The sequence below is a fragment of the Pseudorasbora parva genome, chromosome 5, assembly GCF_024679245.1.
Source record: "Pseudorasbora parva isolate DD20220531a chromosome 5, ASM2467924v1, whole genome shotgun sequence".
NCBI classification, from domain to species: Eukaryota; Metazoa; Chordata; class Actinopteri; order Cypriniformes; family Gobionidae; genus Pseudorasbora; species Pseudorasbora parva.
Window position 1 is genome coordinate 45,869,055 of NC_090176.1, and position 17,252 is coordinate 45,886,306.

Consider the following 17,252-nt stretch of genomic DNA (forward strand, 5'->3'; position numbering starts at 1 on the left):
CCAAAGACAAGTCAGTGCTTTGTAATGCTCCGAGATGTCAGAGGCTGACTTCACGTGCTGGCCCGACTGTGGCCTGGAATCCTGGGAGTGACTTCCTGTTGCATGCAGCGCGTTCTCTGCTTTACACAGTGACGTCACCACGGTGTATCCCAGTGGGAACCCACTAGCGAGGGTCAAACTGATGAGAGTGAGTGAACGAGAGAATAAGAAAGAAAGAAGCAACAGAGCCAATAATGTTTGGCAGAACAAAAGGGGTATAAGAAATGGTTATTTCCCCAAACGTTTATTTTAAGAGGACATATTACTCCTCAGATCACTTTGGGAATGGTGTTTTCTTTCAAGTTTGGTTTGGATGGCTTTCCACTGTGTCTTACAGCGGTCAGAGCTATCGTCCATGAGATTATACCGCTATGTGGTTATGGGATGATGGCCTGAAAATGAAAACAGGGGCCTTTATTACATTCTGAATGCGTTGCGTCCTGATCACGGTATAGGTTACAGCCTTTTATGAATTTGCTTGCATCAGCTCCAGTCTGTTTTGGCAAATGTTTTAGTCTAAATGTCTGGGCCTCTACACGTAAAGCAATGACTGTTACCAAACGGGTTTCACAATAAAAGAAAAAACTCCTGTGCGCTATTGCTTGGACATTCATATAGTCTTGCCCCAAACTCGCGCACACCCTACCGGGAGAAGAGCCCGTACTGCCCATACAAGGACCTTCCGTTCTATTAACGTCAAGTAGACCCATACTCGAAAAAAAACTCTCCGAAACTTGTGAGAAACCGGAAGGAGTATTTTTAACACAGAAATACTCCTTCAAACGTCCAACATTAGTTTTTGAAACTTTGTCTATGTTTAGGATGGGAATCCAAGTCTTTAACAGTGTAAAAAGCTCAGTATGCATGAAACAGCATTTCACCCTCCCATTTAACTTGAAGTTTCCTTACTCCAATGTGTGAGAGAAGATGCACCTGCTTAGCAGAATTCTCACTAGAACTATTAGTTTTGGTATTATATTCCTGAAATGCATTATTGCCTGTGATCCAGGTATTGTTTGGCCAATTCTACATACAGCCCTGTGAACTGTAAACCAAGCCAAAGGATCCCATATGGGAAGATTCGGTCCATTTCAAAGAAGCGTCAGATTCAGTTCTCGGGACTTCAAAAGTGAGTCAGAGTCATGTCGTCAGAAATTCGATTAGTCAGAGCCATGGAGAGTCCAGCAACTCTGAGAAGAAACCAAAGCATTCGCAGGAGCAGAGGGCCTGGATGCACCCAAGAGAAGAACAAGCATAAATCAAAAAAAGCATTCATCCCAAACAATACCGTCTGCTCATAGTCCTAAACCTTCAACAGATGCACTGGTTGTCTTGCCCTTCTCCCTATAGCTGGCGAAGCCCTGTAGCTAAAATATGGGCCTCAGTAGAGCATAAAAAGGAGACTGGTGAATAATAGGCACAGAAATAATGGAGCAATCCTAGCTAGCCCTATCATGCATATATTGTTCTGACATGTGGGATGGCCAGAAGGAAGATGCTTGTTTTCCGTTATATAGATGTCAGCTGTGAGCAGCAACCTATTTCCCCAAAATGAGGCCCAAAATGAAAGATCCCTAAAACCAATGGAGCTTATCAAGATTTGAGCAGAAGCACAACTGGACACCCCCCCCCCCCCATTCCATCTGTACCACTCTGATTTACATGATGTTTTATAATAAGCAGGGCCTTGAGACAAGTAACATTTGGACGGCAATGACAGCACATCTGGCGGGAGGAGGGAAATAGAGACTTGCCTGGAATGGAAAGGCATGGTCAGGGTGGAATCCCAGGCCGGGGGCTGACATTTGGATGGCTTCTTGCACTGCCTCGGAACAGAATGCTGGGTATAGATGCAGTGCATGTTCTTAAAAGGTTTAGATTAAGATCACTGGTTCTTATACTGACGTGGCATGCAACATGACAACATGACTTTTAATATAGCTTTGTACATTTTTCTTTGTACATAGACCATGTACAGGTTCTTCTCAAAAAATTAGTTCATTATTATTTTCCATAATGTAATGATAAAAATTTAACTTTCATATATTTTAGATTCATTGCACACCAACTGAAATATTTCTGGTCTTTTATTGTTTTAATACTGATGATTTTGGCATACAGCTCATGAAAACCTAAAATTCCTATCGCAAAAAATTAGCATATCATGAAAAGGTTCTCTAAACCAGCTATTAACCTAATCATCTGAATCAATTGATTAACTCTAAACACCTGAAAAAGATCGGATCAGGACGAGTGGGACCCGAGTGGTTACATTGGTGTCGTGACTCAGATGGAGATGAGTCTAACAGAGGTCAGCTGATGAGAACTCTGCAGGTAAACCTCACTCCCCAGATCTTAAGAGGTAAACTGGCGGCTAGAGTGGTCTTTAACATCCTTGTTGGAGCGTCCACCTCCCATGCTGGAGACACCAGTTCGAGTAGGACCGGAGGGGAGATACATACATCATAATTCTGCATGCACAAAAAGTGATTGGCAAAAAAAAATTGTAATCATCTATATGTTCATTTCTTGCTTTAACAGAGACTTGTTTTTAATTACACTGGATTGAGCATGCATTTTTAAATCATTATTAAGACCAGATTTTTCAATATATTTAGCATTAACAAATGTTTGATTTGAAATGTTGATGTTTGAACTTTTTTAAGTGATACAAGGGATTTCGCTAAAGAAATCAGGAAACGTCTGTTTGGGTTAAGCTAACATTAGACTAGGTCATTCAGTAGCTCTATCTGTAGAGCTTCGTTTTTGAAATAGCAGGGTCAAAGTTTTAAATCCAGAAAATAATTATTTAATAAGGATGTAGTATTACAATTTTAATGTAGGTTTGTGTTAAAGAATGTGCTATAGAAGAAAGTATTGATTATGATTGATTATCATCATCATTTTAGATAGAATTACATATTTTGTCAAAAATCTTGAATGTTGGTTTGTTTTGAGTTGTAAAACCCTTCAAGTTGCTTGGAGGTTTCTAGGGTGTTGCTATGTGATTATCAGGGTGTTCTGGGTGGGTGCTAGGGTGTTCTGAGATAGATTACCCTCTTCAGCCTGTTTTTTACAGGATAGTGCAGGAAGGCCTAACAGAAAAGACAGAATAACACACAGCATTGTTATTCCACCTTAAAAAGCCCTTAAAATCTCCCAGTGAAGAACCCATATTTATTTTCCATGTTGTCAGAGTGATTATGGAATTTAGCATTTTTTTCTTTGTTATATTTACTCATGAGATGGTGAAAGTTTTTTGGAAGGAACGAAGGGGGGATTTTAACAGCTCCATTTACCGAATGAAAGTATAGACTTCCTGTCAGATCAAGATGGTTTCATCCGAAGCCATCATAACAAATGTGAGATTACAAGAGGTTCGACATCATGTCATTTCATCCCCTTTCCAGGAAATGTTGGCTGTTCTCAGCTGTTACACAGCCATAGCCAAGCTCTTGGGTTAACAAACATCGTGAAGCGGCATACAAAAGACTCGGTGGAAATGTTAAATAAACAGTACGTGTTTCAAGTGCTGAACGTGACATTCAGCGCCTGCCTCATCTCGCCCTCTTTGTGTACAATTTGTCCGGCCTGGATACTTGAGTCAGGGTTTGTTTTGGTGTTTGGCTTTCTTTAACTATGCAAACTCATGCGTTGTTTCCCCACAGCTTCAAAAGACCGATAGTCCTAGAGAAAACACCTTGCCCTCCTCCTAGATATGAGTCTGGAAAACATGGCAAACCGCTGTGACTTTCAGATGAACTGGGAAAGCCTTAATATCATACGGTGATTGAAGCAACAAATCAATTTGCCAAATTCGCCAAAGGGTTTGTCTGTAAACATTACATCTTTTATCATTTGTCAATCGATGTTTGACAATGTTTTAATCTATCTTCATGTTGTTACTTCCATAATCTGACATGATAGATAGATTTGAGTATGAAACTGGATTTTAATGTGGAAAAATTTAGGTTGGGACTTGCAGTTATCCATCAGGAATTGATGAAAAGATGTACCAGAATGGAGTCAAGTTGCTTAAAGTGAGCTGAATAAGTAAATGTAAAAGGTTTTTTTTTCTTTTTTTGGATTAACGTGTACTCGGCTCCGACTAACAGCATAGGTGGAATAGGCAAATGCTAGGCACCACCCCCCCCCCCCCCCCCCCCACACACACACACACACACATTTCATTACTGATACTATTTTATTAATATTAATTAGAACTATTACTGAATAAAGCAAACAAACAAAGAAAAAAACTCCCTGACTCTTCCCGGATCCGCCGCTTGAGGATTTGTTGTATTGCGTCGCCTCTCGCTGCATCCAATGAAGATAGGCTTGTTTAGTTTCTTAGGGTGATTGGCTGCTCACGCCCATAGATCGCAAAAATATAGTCATATTGATCATATTTTTGCTTCCGTTGAGGAAACGTGAAGCCTCCGGAGGTCCGAATATGGCGTTGACATCTTGTGCAGATTTGAGACTCTGCACAGTAGTGATCTTGAGATTGAAATCTGTATGTTAGAGAGTAGGAAGTAGAGGCGTGGTATCAAAAGCCCACCCACGCTTCCAGATGCAGAACAATTCATTATGTAGGTTTCAAATAAACAGTTATGAAAATGCAGAAATTAAAGTTGATGCACCAATATCCTCCCAAAAATGCCGTTATTGTAAGTGACTACTTTACTTAGAGAAGCCATCAATATCATCTGTCAATCATGACGTCACACCCATCACACCATTTTATAGCATCAAATAACTAAATAAAACCAAACTAAAAGCACTTGAAATAAATCATTGTGACAAATATGACAGAAACCAACTTTGGAAAAAAATGATCTGAAGTGTAATTTGATTGTTTAATTTATCTTGCATCCATTAGAATACAGAGAGGGGCTGGTGTTATGAGCTATACTGGAACCATCCACCGGAGGGGGCGATCGAGGCGTGGAGGCTTCAGTTATTTACAGGAGTGCTGCAGGCTTGCTCGGAACCAACTGAACGTTGCCTGATTATTTATGACGAATTGTCGAATTGACGAAGTGTCAAAAAGACTGGAGCCCTTTGATGCAGAGAAGATAGGGATAAGGGAGAAAGACAGAAGTAAAGTGATGTGATGAATGAACAGTTTATTTAAAATTGCATAGTAGTAAAATATGTCAGTTTTTTATAAACATGTACTATTACTTTTTAATAGCCTAATGATTTTACTCTAGTTGTGCAGATTTAATGGGATATTCATGGGTTTCAGTCACGTGACTTTTTTGCCGCGGCCGCCATCTTTAGGACCTTTGGGTAGCATAGCCGGTTACGCCCCTGTCTCGCAGACCGCAGAAAGACCCGTCTGATTGAGATGTACATAATAATTACATTATTACATTATTATGTAGGCTATATCTATGATCGGAAAGATTTTACAAGCCAAAATAGCACATCTCACCACTGACGAAACGTCAATAGCAACGGTATTTAGAGACTTATAGAAAATAGATACTTGTCTTTTAGATCCTTATTTACTGCCAAACGAACTGCTGACACCCAGTGGCGGAGCCAGAGCACTGGACAACCTTGACATTTGACAGGCCATGGTGCCACCCCGAAATTTAGATCGCTATTTCCATTTCACTCACATCCTATTGAAAGAACCATGTATTGACGTGCGGTCGCGCGGCACATTTTTCATGCAGCCTACTATATTAACCTTAGAGAATAACGTTGCGAAACATATGATTAATCAACAACATTTGTGTTAAAACGTTGTTAATGACTTCACCCTAGGTTGGAGTAAGTAGCTTTTTTTCTTTCTGAGTAAAGTATGTGTTTATGGAAGGTTAAGTAGCCTAGTTTGCACTTTTTTGTTGTTGCAGTTTTACAGCAAAACACATCAATGCCACTTCTTTCATTCTTGAAGAAAAAACGTTTTGCATGTATGGTGATTAGATTTAGGGCCCTATCTTGCACCCAGCGCAATTGACTTTGTACACGGAAGAATGTGTCATTCCTATTTTGCACCCGCGCAAAGCGCGCTTTTCCCTCCACAGAAGCACGTCGCTAAACTAGTGAATGAACTTGCGCTCCCTGGGCGGTTCAGCGCAAAAAAGGAGGCGTGTTCCAGCGCAAACAATCCCTGGTGCTATTTTGCTGTTCCATTAAACAATTGCGCCACTGACCAGAAAAAACCTAGTCTAAAGTCAGTGGCGCGTTGCGCGTTGTTCATTATGCTATTTTAAGGCCGCATGCTTGACCATAATGTATAGCGTTCACAACGCGCATACACTTTGCTCATAAAATCTACACAGATGCAGCAGTTATTTTTGCAAATCATAAATTGTTACATTAAAAAAATATTAACACATAAGATGACGGAAATCATTGTGGTGTGCCACGAAGATGTGAAAAAATAGGCATAAATCTAGCTTACAAAGTATTCAGGCTATTTGTAGTAATTAAGGATCAGACCTGTTTGCCCAATAGTGGCAAGACATATATGTATATAAGGACATCTGACAAATTGGTTTGTCCATCAAGTCTTGGGTGCTATTTTGGGTGGGTTTCTCCCATCCCCATACAACACAACTTCTCTGTCTTTCACTGCTCTTACAAGAACATCAGTCTCCTTGGCTGTGAACCGCTCCTGGCGTGTGCCTGGTAAATACGCCATAATAATAGCAATCCATAATGGAACTTGCGCACCTGCTTTTAAAGGGAATGTTGGATGCCGCTCTGATTGGTTTATTTACGTTATGCCCAAACCACACCTATGAATAATGAAGCTACCTCAGACCAACCCATTTTAGATTTGCGCCGGGCGCAAGAGCCATTTATCCCGCCAGGAAAATAGCAACAGCGCCGAGACCCGCCCACAAAGTTACTTGCACTTCGCGCTTTGACACTTGAGTTTCAGATCGTTAAAATAGGGCCCTTACTGCTTACTGCACGGCATATGGCGCTTCATCAATAGTGCAAACACAGGAAGCATGGCTTGCACTTGAACGAGTAAAATAATCATAAAGGTATGCCAAAAATATAATAGGAAACACAGTCGTCTATGTATACCGACTACCGAATGTAAGCTGTGAAATCGGATGCATGTCTATTGTATTGAACATTGTGCATTTGGTCTTAATGATTGCACCACAAGCTCCAGTCTGTCATTAAAGTTAATCACAGAAAAAAAGTGAAACTTAATTCTGTTCTCACTTGGCTGATCTGTTCACTTGTATTTTATTTGGCAAAATAGAAGATGTATGTAATTTTGACACGATACATAATAAAACGAATAATAAATTACATTTTGATGTTTGAAAGTCTCTAGGTTAACATTGTTAACTAGGTTAACAATGCAAATTATTACTAATTGTAATGTACATAAAACATAGTTGTCGGTTTTGAAATATTGCACCTGTCAGTAGCCTACATAACGAAATATTCTTGCCGTGAATACTGCCGACGATTAGCCTGACAAGCCAGACCCACATCAAGATGTTTGGTCTGGAAACTCACCATAGACAGGGCTCAATCCGAGGGGCGGATAAACGGTTGTCTTTCAAACTCCCTCTGCACGCGATAGGATAGCGCTACAACCAACCAGAGCAATGAAGGTGAAACAGAGCTTGTTGATAGATTAAACATTCGCCGTATCCGGTCGGCAAAACTCAGAATACATCTTCCCTTTTTAAGAATGACTTCAGTGCCGTTCTTTGTTCTTTTCTCAGAGAAAAGCTCAACTCCAAGTCTTCCTGAGTCGCAGTCAAAGCTGATTCGAAAGACCACCGCCGTTCGCCAGTTTCTGTGTTTACTAGAAGCACGCAAGACTCTCCAAGCCGGTCATTTGGACATGGATTATTGTGTACATTTGATCGTTTAGACGCGAATGTGAAACTGAAAGTGTAATTTGCTCGTCTTGCTGCGGCTGTTTCAAAGCGCGCGCCGACTTGGGAACAATCACTTGCGGACTTTTTTGTGCTTTTAATCGCTCTTTTTATTATTAAAAGCATCCCACAATTTACCAACAGTGGCTAGACTGTATTTTACAACAATCACTGATCGTGTCGATTCTGTCATTGTGTTTGAGTTTTAGGGAGAAATGACAGCGTTGCTGCGAAGGAAATTAAGCTGCGCTAGACATAAATATTATAATTATAATCTTTGGAAGCCAAAATCTAAAATAAAATCAGACTATCACAGATTCAAAGTGTAACCAGGCAATTTTTGAATTAGTTCTGTCCTCTCATCACATATTAGGGCTGTCGTTTTGCGACTCTCTCTCTCTCTCTCTCTCTCTCTCTCTCTCTCTCTCTCTCTCTCTCTCTCTCTCTCTCTCTCTCTCTCTCTTACGTCACATGTATTTTCAAAAGTACCGAGAGCAGAACCGATAACGTCCGAGCTTATTGACAGGGCCGGCGTTTGCTATAGGCGAGCTAGGCGGTCGCCTAGGGCGACAATTGTGTTAGGGGCGCGAGCGCGCTCCAGTGCCGCCCATTACTTCCCAATCCCATTAAGCATATAATCGGAACAAGCGAAATACAACATAATGTTCATGAAACATAATCATCATAGGGCGCCCCCTCAGCCACACGTTTAATTACTTATCAACCTGATTATTGGATTGAATTGATGGTGATTATTGATTATTAGTTCAGGCGTTAGGTCAGGCAAGTGCTCATCTTGCGCGTTCATCAAAAATGAGGCGCCTAAACCCGCGGGTGCACAGGGACGGAAAAAGAGAAAAAGAGAAAGGAAGAAAATCGAAAGAAAGCCCAGTATAGAGGTTAGTCTTCTTATCTCAGCCAATAAGTTGTCAAACAAATCAAAAAATTACTTAGTATCAATCTTATCAACTAATATTTATTTTATAAATATTATTAATATTGTCACTAAGCTATCACTTGCTAGTTTTCTACATATTACTATACGTATTGCAAACATAACTTCACTGACAATAATCTACAATAACCTACATGGATGTCATTTAAATATCAAAAAACCAGTTCGTTATGAATATGGATAACGTATGCACGTTAGTTATAAAAAGTACAAACGCTCTCTACGTGGGCGTCGGAAGGAAATAAATACGGCCTCTCGTTTTTTTTTTTTACTGGAGCAGCCTAACGATAGATACCATATTATTTACATTAAACACAAATATGCTGTGTTCACTAAATTCTTTACAGTGGCTGTGTTGTAGTGGTAAGACGCACGGCATAAAGATTTGATGCAGATCAATCAGAGGTTCGATCCTGCCTTTTACCACACTCGCTCTATTCCCTTTTCCCATCACATATCAGATCGGAAAGGCATTTATTTTCAATAAAAAGTGAGAAAATGTTTGAAAAGTGGAAATAAAGCATCGAACGTGTTTAATAATAAGTGCTTCTCGGTTAGGGGTAGGCATAGGAAAACAGACGTGCTGAATTAGAATAGAGACAATAAAAGTGAGTGGGGTGGGGGGCGCAAAACTCCATCTCGCCTAGGGCAACCAAAGAGCTAGAGCCGGCCCTGCTTATTGATACAACGGTCTGTCAAAATTCACCCCCGGGGCCCGTTTAATACCGGGTTTCGGTACCCATCCCAAGCCGCGCCACTGTGTGACGTCACATGAAATCTAAGAATATGGCATTATAAAGATTTATTTGCCAAAATTAGTAATGATATTTATATACAGGTTTGTTTGAATATCAATATTTTATGTAAAATTCACATTAAATATCTCAGTTTAATTCATGGTGAAAATATGAATGTGCATAGTTTAGTGGAAGATCGCTGCCATCTACTGTAAAACAAACACTTTTGCTATACTCAATTAATAGTTTGTGCATGAATACGTTCAGTTCACTGAATCAGTGAATCAATCAATGATTGGGATTGCCAATGTCACGTGATTTCAGCATTGACACGCAATCCAAACTGCTGAAATCACGTGACATTGGTGATCCGAATCATTGATCGATTCACTGATTCATGACCCATTTGGACTACTTTGATGAAGTTTTTATTACCTTTCTGGACATGGACAGTAAAGTGTGCATAGACTGCATATGCTCTGGGACTAAAATATAAAATATCTTAAACTGTGTCTGAAGATGAACGGAAGTCATCCGTTCCGTGGGTGAACTAACCCTTTAAGGTCTCTTTTGAGTTTAATGGGAGAAGAAAGAAATCCAGGGTTTGGTCTTTTTGGGATGTCTGATTCCAGATGGCAATTTGAATGTGTTAGTTAAGGTGCCATGCTGACTGTCGGAATATGAATATTTCAGTGCCGCCTCTGTCTGCTGGCAATGTCTGAAATCTGAGAGCCAGCAACGATAATCCATTTACCCCACATCATCTCACCGTATGCTTCTTACAGGGTGGGCCCAGGCCTGTCATCCATCAGCTCGCATGTTTTGTGTCACCCAAATTCCTTGATAACAGCTGTGTATATGTAAAGATTAAATCAATACAAGGAGAGAAAAAGATGCACTGTTTGCTAATGACACCATGTCTTCACCTCAGTCTTTCATCATACCCGTATACTGGCTTTAAAGCTGTAAAATGGCTTTCTAAAAAAGACGCTGCGTTCCATTAACCTTACCGCTAGTACATTCCTGACAGGGTCATTTGATAACTTTTCAGATATTATTTAGTAACAGCCTTGGTAGAGTTTTTCACTGTCATGAAAGTGTGTAGCCTACCCATGTTGATAGACATTTTCACTTGTGTTTCATTGTGTTACCTCTCTTTTCCAAAGCAAAAAAGAATGGCTACAATATGATGGATGGTGGAGGGTGAATCAACATGTCCAGGTCATGTTTTACCTTTTTTTAACCTCTTAAAATTGTTACGCAAACACACGAGCAGCGGGACTTTTATTATGACGGGACACAGTCGCTTGCGGCATTTCCGCTTTTCCGGTGGAGAGTATGAGGTAAGAAAGCTCTTTTTATCATATTAGATACATTTAAGTGTGTTTAAAATCATGTTATGAAGTTACTCTGTGCATTCGCTCGGCGGCTGTTGTGACGCTTGTTGCACAGTGCTAAAAGTAATGTAATGTAAAAAGTAATGCTGTTTCATGCATACTGAGCTTTTTACACCGTTAAAGACTTGGATTCCCATCCTAAACATAGACAAAGTTTCAAAAACTAATGTTGGGCGTTTGATGGAGTATTTCTGTGTCAAAAATACTCCTTCTGGTTTCTCACAAGTTTCTGAGATTTTTTTCCGAGTATGGGTCTGCTTGATGTCGACAGAGCGAAAGGTCCTTGTATGGGCCGTACGGGCTCTTCTCCCTGAAGGGTGTGCGCGTGGCCAGAGCGAGAGAGGAAATGCACGCTGCCCATAAACACTCCAGGTGCTCGTTTTTTTTCCGGAAAGACTCGGTACAGCCTATATTTCTTTTATAAATATAATAAAACTAAAGACTTTTCTGAGATATAAAGGATGCAATACAACTCTGTAGGTACTCAACATGGACATGAGATTGAGTGAAACTGAGTGTTTCACCCCCCCTTTAAAACGGTAAGATATCATTATTTTGCGCATTTCGGTATATGCTGCTGTTCAGAAGTTCACCGCTAGATGGCAGCGCACTACCCAAACTGACCCGAAACAACCGGCAAATGTGACAACAACATAGACGAATAAAATTGGTAAAGCAGTTGAATCTCACTCAAGATGCCCAAAACGAATGAATAAAGAAAGGAGTAGATGTGTAATTACTTTGCTTATAAAACTGATGAAGAACCATCAAACCTAGCCAAGAAGCATCTGTCACTATCCTGACTTTGAGACTTCTTAAGAGATCGACAGGTCAGTGAATCATTCAAACAATCTCATTTAACGTTAGACATTTATTTTCTTTTTACACTGATCAACGCACATAAATAACATAAGATCAAATATCACAAAATCTTCAGCTTTCGTTTCAAACAATGACATTTAGATCTCATAATATTTGCATGCGTACTATTGCACTATCTACTTTTGCGTTAGAAACAACCGACTGTGTTTATGTGAACTCACTAAAGGCTGACATTTTTACATAATTCTGTGTATTTGACTGTTTAAGGAAACTTAATTTGTAATGTGCGAGCGTGACTAAGTGACAGGCGTGTGTGTGTGTGTGTGTGTGTGTGTGTGTGTGTGTGTGTGTGTGTGTCGTATGAGCTCATATCTCCTGTAACTGTTATTACGAAATGCTATAAAATCGCTTGCATGTTCAAATGATTTCCGTTATCCATCCTGAGACGAATGTGAAATGTTGAATCGGATTATGCAGATTGCTTTAGTGTAGTGCGATGTCTTTTGAAACCAGAAGCAATTTGCTAATTTTGAGAGATTTTTGCTGCAATTATTTCTCACAAGAAAGTTTTCAAATGATTGATTTGATGTGATAAGCTTTGCTGATTAATTTACAAATAAACATTTGTGGTAATTTCCCACTTTATAAACTCAAAACTTGCATAATTGTACTCATTCGCATGCAATCTACCCGCGCTAATATCAGACCGTGTGGTATCGATTTAATATCGGTACTTTGGTATTAGATTGTGGTACCGTAACAAAGCCAAAATTGTGGTATTGAGCCATCCCTATGTCTAACACAGTCATCTGTCAATCAGGCTTGAGGGCTGGGTTTATGGATGTAGTCTGAACGAAGGCCATGCCCTCAAATAGTGGAAAACTGGAAATTTGGTGATTTTTGTAATAAAAACCAAAGTTCAAACTTTAGTTCAAAGTCAAAATGCAGAACTGATTGTATGTTCACCTGGCAAAAAAAAAAAAAAAAAAAACGCAAATAAGAAAACTGACATGACTGCATTCGGTAGGCTATGTAGCCTATCAGACAAATATCATCATATTCCAACTGACACAGTAAATTATCATGTGACCGTTACCCATTAAAAAGACCAAAAAAATAGTCAGGTTTTTTTTTTTTACGTGCAAACACAGCAACATACAGAACAGCTAAACAACAGATCCTGGATTCACACAAACAGAAAAACAGAATAAAGTCATATAAATAAAAAGCATAAAATAAATAAGCCTACACTAAATATTCTACCTTAAATCACAACAAAGTTACAACGTTTAAAGTTTAAAGCTAAGGGAGATATTTGCTTTTAAATAAATCAATTTCTAAGGACTACAGTAAACACCCAGTAGGGAACTACAGCCTTTTCCTCCAGACTTGCTGACATCAGCAGCTATATTAACATAAACCCCTCCTCTAAGAATATTAAATAAGGGGGGGGGGGGGGGGGGGGGGGGGGGAAATGCCATTTTGCAATGCTGACGAAACGCTGTTATTTTCATCCGGATTCTAGGTCCACTTTGTACAGCCTTCCTAGGGACTGGGGAGTTAGGGATCAATGGTTAAAATTTAAATCTTGCTCTCTGTGCTGCACATTTTAATGGAGGAAAATGATCCCTGCAGCGTATGATCACATATATAATTAGAACATTCAGTGATCAACTGCCAAATTCAAAAATGTACGAGTCAGTGAGTGACTGACTTGAGCTTAGGGTTTTTATAATGTTTATTTTAGGTTTCATACAATTCAAATTACATTACACAAACAGAAAAATGTCACGCATCAGGAGCAGTGGATGATCTTAGGTTGTAAATCCAGCATGCACCATCTCCGTCAGTGTTTAAACATATAACGGCGGCCGGACGCCCACAGCCTGTGATAACTTTACCGATCAACTAACACAATAATTTTTTACCCTGTTCCCTCACATAATGTCACATGACATAGTTCAGGAGAAGTGGATGATCTTGTGTTGTAAATCCAGCAGGATCCGACTCCCTGTCAGTGTTGAAAACATGGGATGGCGGCACCCCGCCCACAGTTCGTGATAACTAATCGATCAACAAACACGTGACCAGCTAACCAGTCTGAGACCTGCATATTTTTGAGGGAGTGGCTTCCTAGAACCTGAAAACCATCAGACCGTTTTTACAAGGAGGGACAGAACAGTGTAGAATAAAGGTAAAATATATGAAAAACAGAGGTGGAAAGTAACGAATTACATTTACTCGCGTTATTGTAATTGAGTAGTTTTTCTGTGTACTTCTACTTTTTAAAGTAGTTTTAAAAATCTGTAATTTTACTTTTACTTAAGTACATTTTGATTAAAGTATTGTACTTCGCTACATTTTAACCCACATCCGTTACTGAGTAAAAATAAATCATTATTGCAAAGAGGGGAGGAAAAAAAAACGCGATCCGGAAATGACTAATATTGAATAGAGGGCGCGGGAGAGAACAAGCGTGCAAATATCAGATGGAGACGAACAAGACAGACGTCAGTGACGCAGAACCAGGTGAAAGCAAAACGCCGTCGTGAACCCCTGGCTAGTATGAAAATACTTTGGATATAGAAAAAAATAATGTGGTGTTGTCCTGGAGGATATCAAATGTGCACAAAATGTGGATGCAAATGAAGAAACACATAGAACATGTTCGGGAACACATCCCTCTGTGCAAATAAAGGTATGTTTAACTTAGGCCGATTGATTTCTGTGACGCAGAGGGAATCCAGTCATGAACATTAACTTTACATTATAACGTAGAATTGGCGTAATACACGCAAACTGGTGGATGAACGAAAAACTCGAATATAGAGCTGTAGGCCTTAGAAATAAATCAAATCGCGACATGGTCTGTGAACATTAAAACACAAAACATTGCTATATGAATATATGATCTGCTTGTTCTCTCTCTGAATGAGCTGCTCCATCTACTACATATGGACTCTATTATTCTTAAACATTTTTACGAATTAATGATAAAAATAAGTTGTTAATTGAATTCATAATAATTTATTGAATTTAGTTTATTAGACATGTTTTATTGAAATTTTAATAAACAAAATAAACAAATGGTTTTAAGTTTGTTATAGTAAAGCATTTGTTCAACCAAATAAAAAAAAAAAACAATCTTCTTCATTCATTTAACATAATTTTAACTAGTGATAATAACCATCATTTAATAATAGCAGGGGCGTAGCCATCTTTTCAGAAGTGAGGGGGACAGAAATGTCGTAATACCCCCCCCCCCCCCCCTTTTTTTTTGGACCAATATAATTTATCACATCTCTTGCTTTTAATTGGGCAAGATATCAAATACACTGCTGAACAATAACCACTAATTAATATCTATAATATTATTCTCCTATTTTTTATGCCAATTTTATGATTGGTTTATATACTACAAACAATTGTGCATTAAGATTCCATAGATTTTATGCAATGTAAAAAAATATAGATATATTCTGATGTAAACCATGCTGTTCTCCATGTGAAGATATAGTAAAGTGTCATTTATTCCTGTGATCAAAGCTGAATTTATCATCATTACTTCAGTCTTCAGTGTCACATGATCCTTCACTAATCATTCTCAGATGAGGATCTGATGATCAACACACATTTATGATTATTATCAGTTTTGCTGCTCAAGGTGCTGCTTAATTTTTGTGGAAACCATCTAAACATTTGTGGTAAAATTAAAAAAGAGAGAAATTAATACTTTTATTGATCAGGCATGCATTAAATTGATCATAAGTGATATTTTTAATATTAAAAAAGATAATTTATTTAATAAATGCAAATAAATGCTGTCCATTGAACGTTCTATTCATTAAAGAATCCTGAAAAATAACATGTAGGCTATCGTGGTTTCCACAACATTTTTAAGCAGCACAACTGTTTTCAACACAGATAATAATTATAAATGTTTCTTGATTATACAATTATTTTTTATATCTTATATCTTGATTATATCTTGATTATTATATCTTGGTTATAACGATTAGTGAAGGATCTTGTGACACTGAAGACTGGAGTAATGATTATAAATTCAGCTTTGATCACAGGAATAAATTACTATATATATTCACATAGAAAAAAAAGCTGTTTTAATTTGTAATAATATTTCAAAATAGTACTGTTTTAACTATTTTTGATTACATAAATGCAGCCTTGGTGAGCAGAAGATACTAAACATTAAAAGCTGCATTATTCATATAGCCTACTTTATTGTCAATAAATAGCCTACATTGAGATGACTTGGAAAAACACACATAAAGCATATATTGTCTCAATCGTCTGATTGTCGTCGTCACGTTTCATCACTCATAACGATTGTTTTCCTTCAGCTCAGCTCAGCTACAGCTCCAGAGGTATTACCTATACGAATCCGCTTTTGGACTTTCTGTGAGAGCGCGCCCTCCTCATATTTAGATTCGAATAAAATTACAGGTCCTGCATAGATAATTTTTAGTCTCTGAATTTAAATCTTGATGTATTCACTTTGGTTTCTATGTAAATACATTTGCCCGTGACCTCAAGAACCGCGCTCTCAACCGAGATTAGAGAAAGCTGTTTTTTAGCGTCCCTGTAACTTGCCCGCCCTCGCGTAGGTTCGAATCCCGCTCGGAGCGGGTCGACTAGGATCGGTGAGACCCAGTAAAAGTGCGGGGGACGAAAATACATTTTATTAAAAGTGAGGGGGACACGTCCCCCGCGTCCCCCGCGTAATCTACGCCCATGAATAATAGGTAGGCTACAGTAAATGTTTAATTGATGTTTTCTGAGATATTCTATCACAACCCTACAGGGGAGAGTCCCCCACCCCCACTGTTAAAAAAGTAACTAAGTAACTTTTACTCTGAGTACATTTTAAATGAGCTAATTTTTACTTTTACTTGAGTAAATTTTTAGACCAGTAATTTTACTTGTACTTAAGTAAAATTTCATTGAAGTAACAGTACTTTTACTTGAGTAGAATATTTTGTTACTCTTTCCACCTCTGATGAAAAATAATGCCTTTTTTTTTTTTTAAATGAAGCCTGAACACATGTTACAGTGCACCCCACAAACACAATCAGACCTTCAAAAGAATGTTTTACAACCCCTTTAAAGTGAAATATACATTTTACATAATGTATTAGATTTTTGGGGGCAAATGGAAAAAGCAAAAATAAATAAATAATATAAAATTAATAGGCCTGCAGAAAAGCTAAAAAGCATAAGGAAAATTTGTTAAAATGTTTAAACAAGCATACAAGTCGGCAGGAATGCTTGGGATATTATAGATAATTCTTTGTTCAAACTCTGACCAACCAAATGGCCCACCGTGGAAAAATCATGGCTGAAATGTAAAAAAGTACCAGTGTTGTTTTATTAGAAGGGCGTCAGGCATCCCCTCCTCCTAACTTAAGGTGGT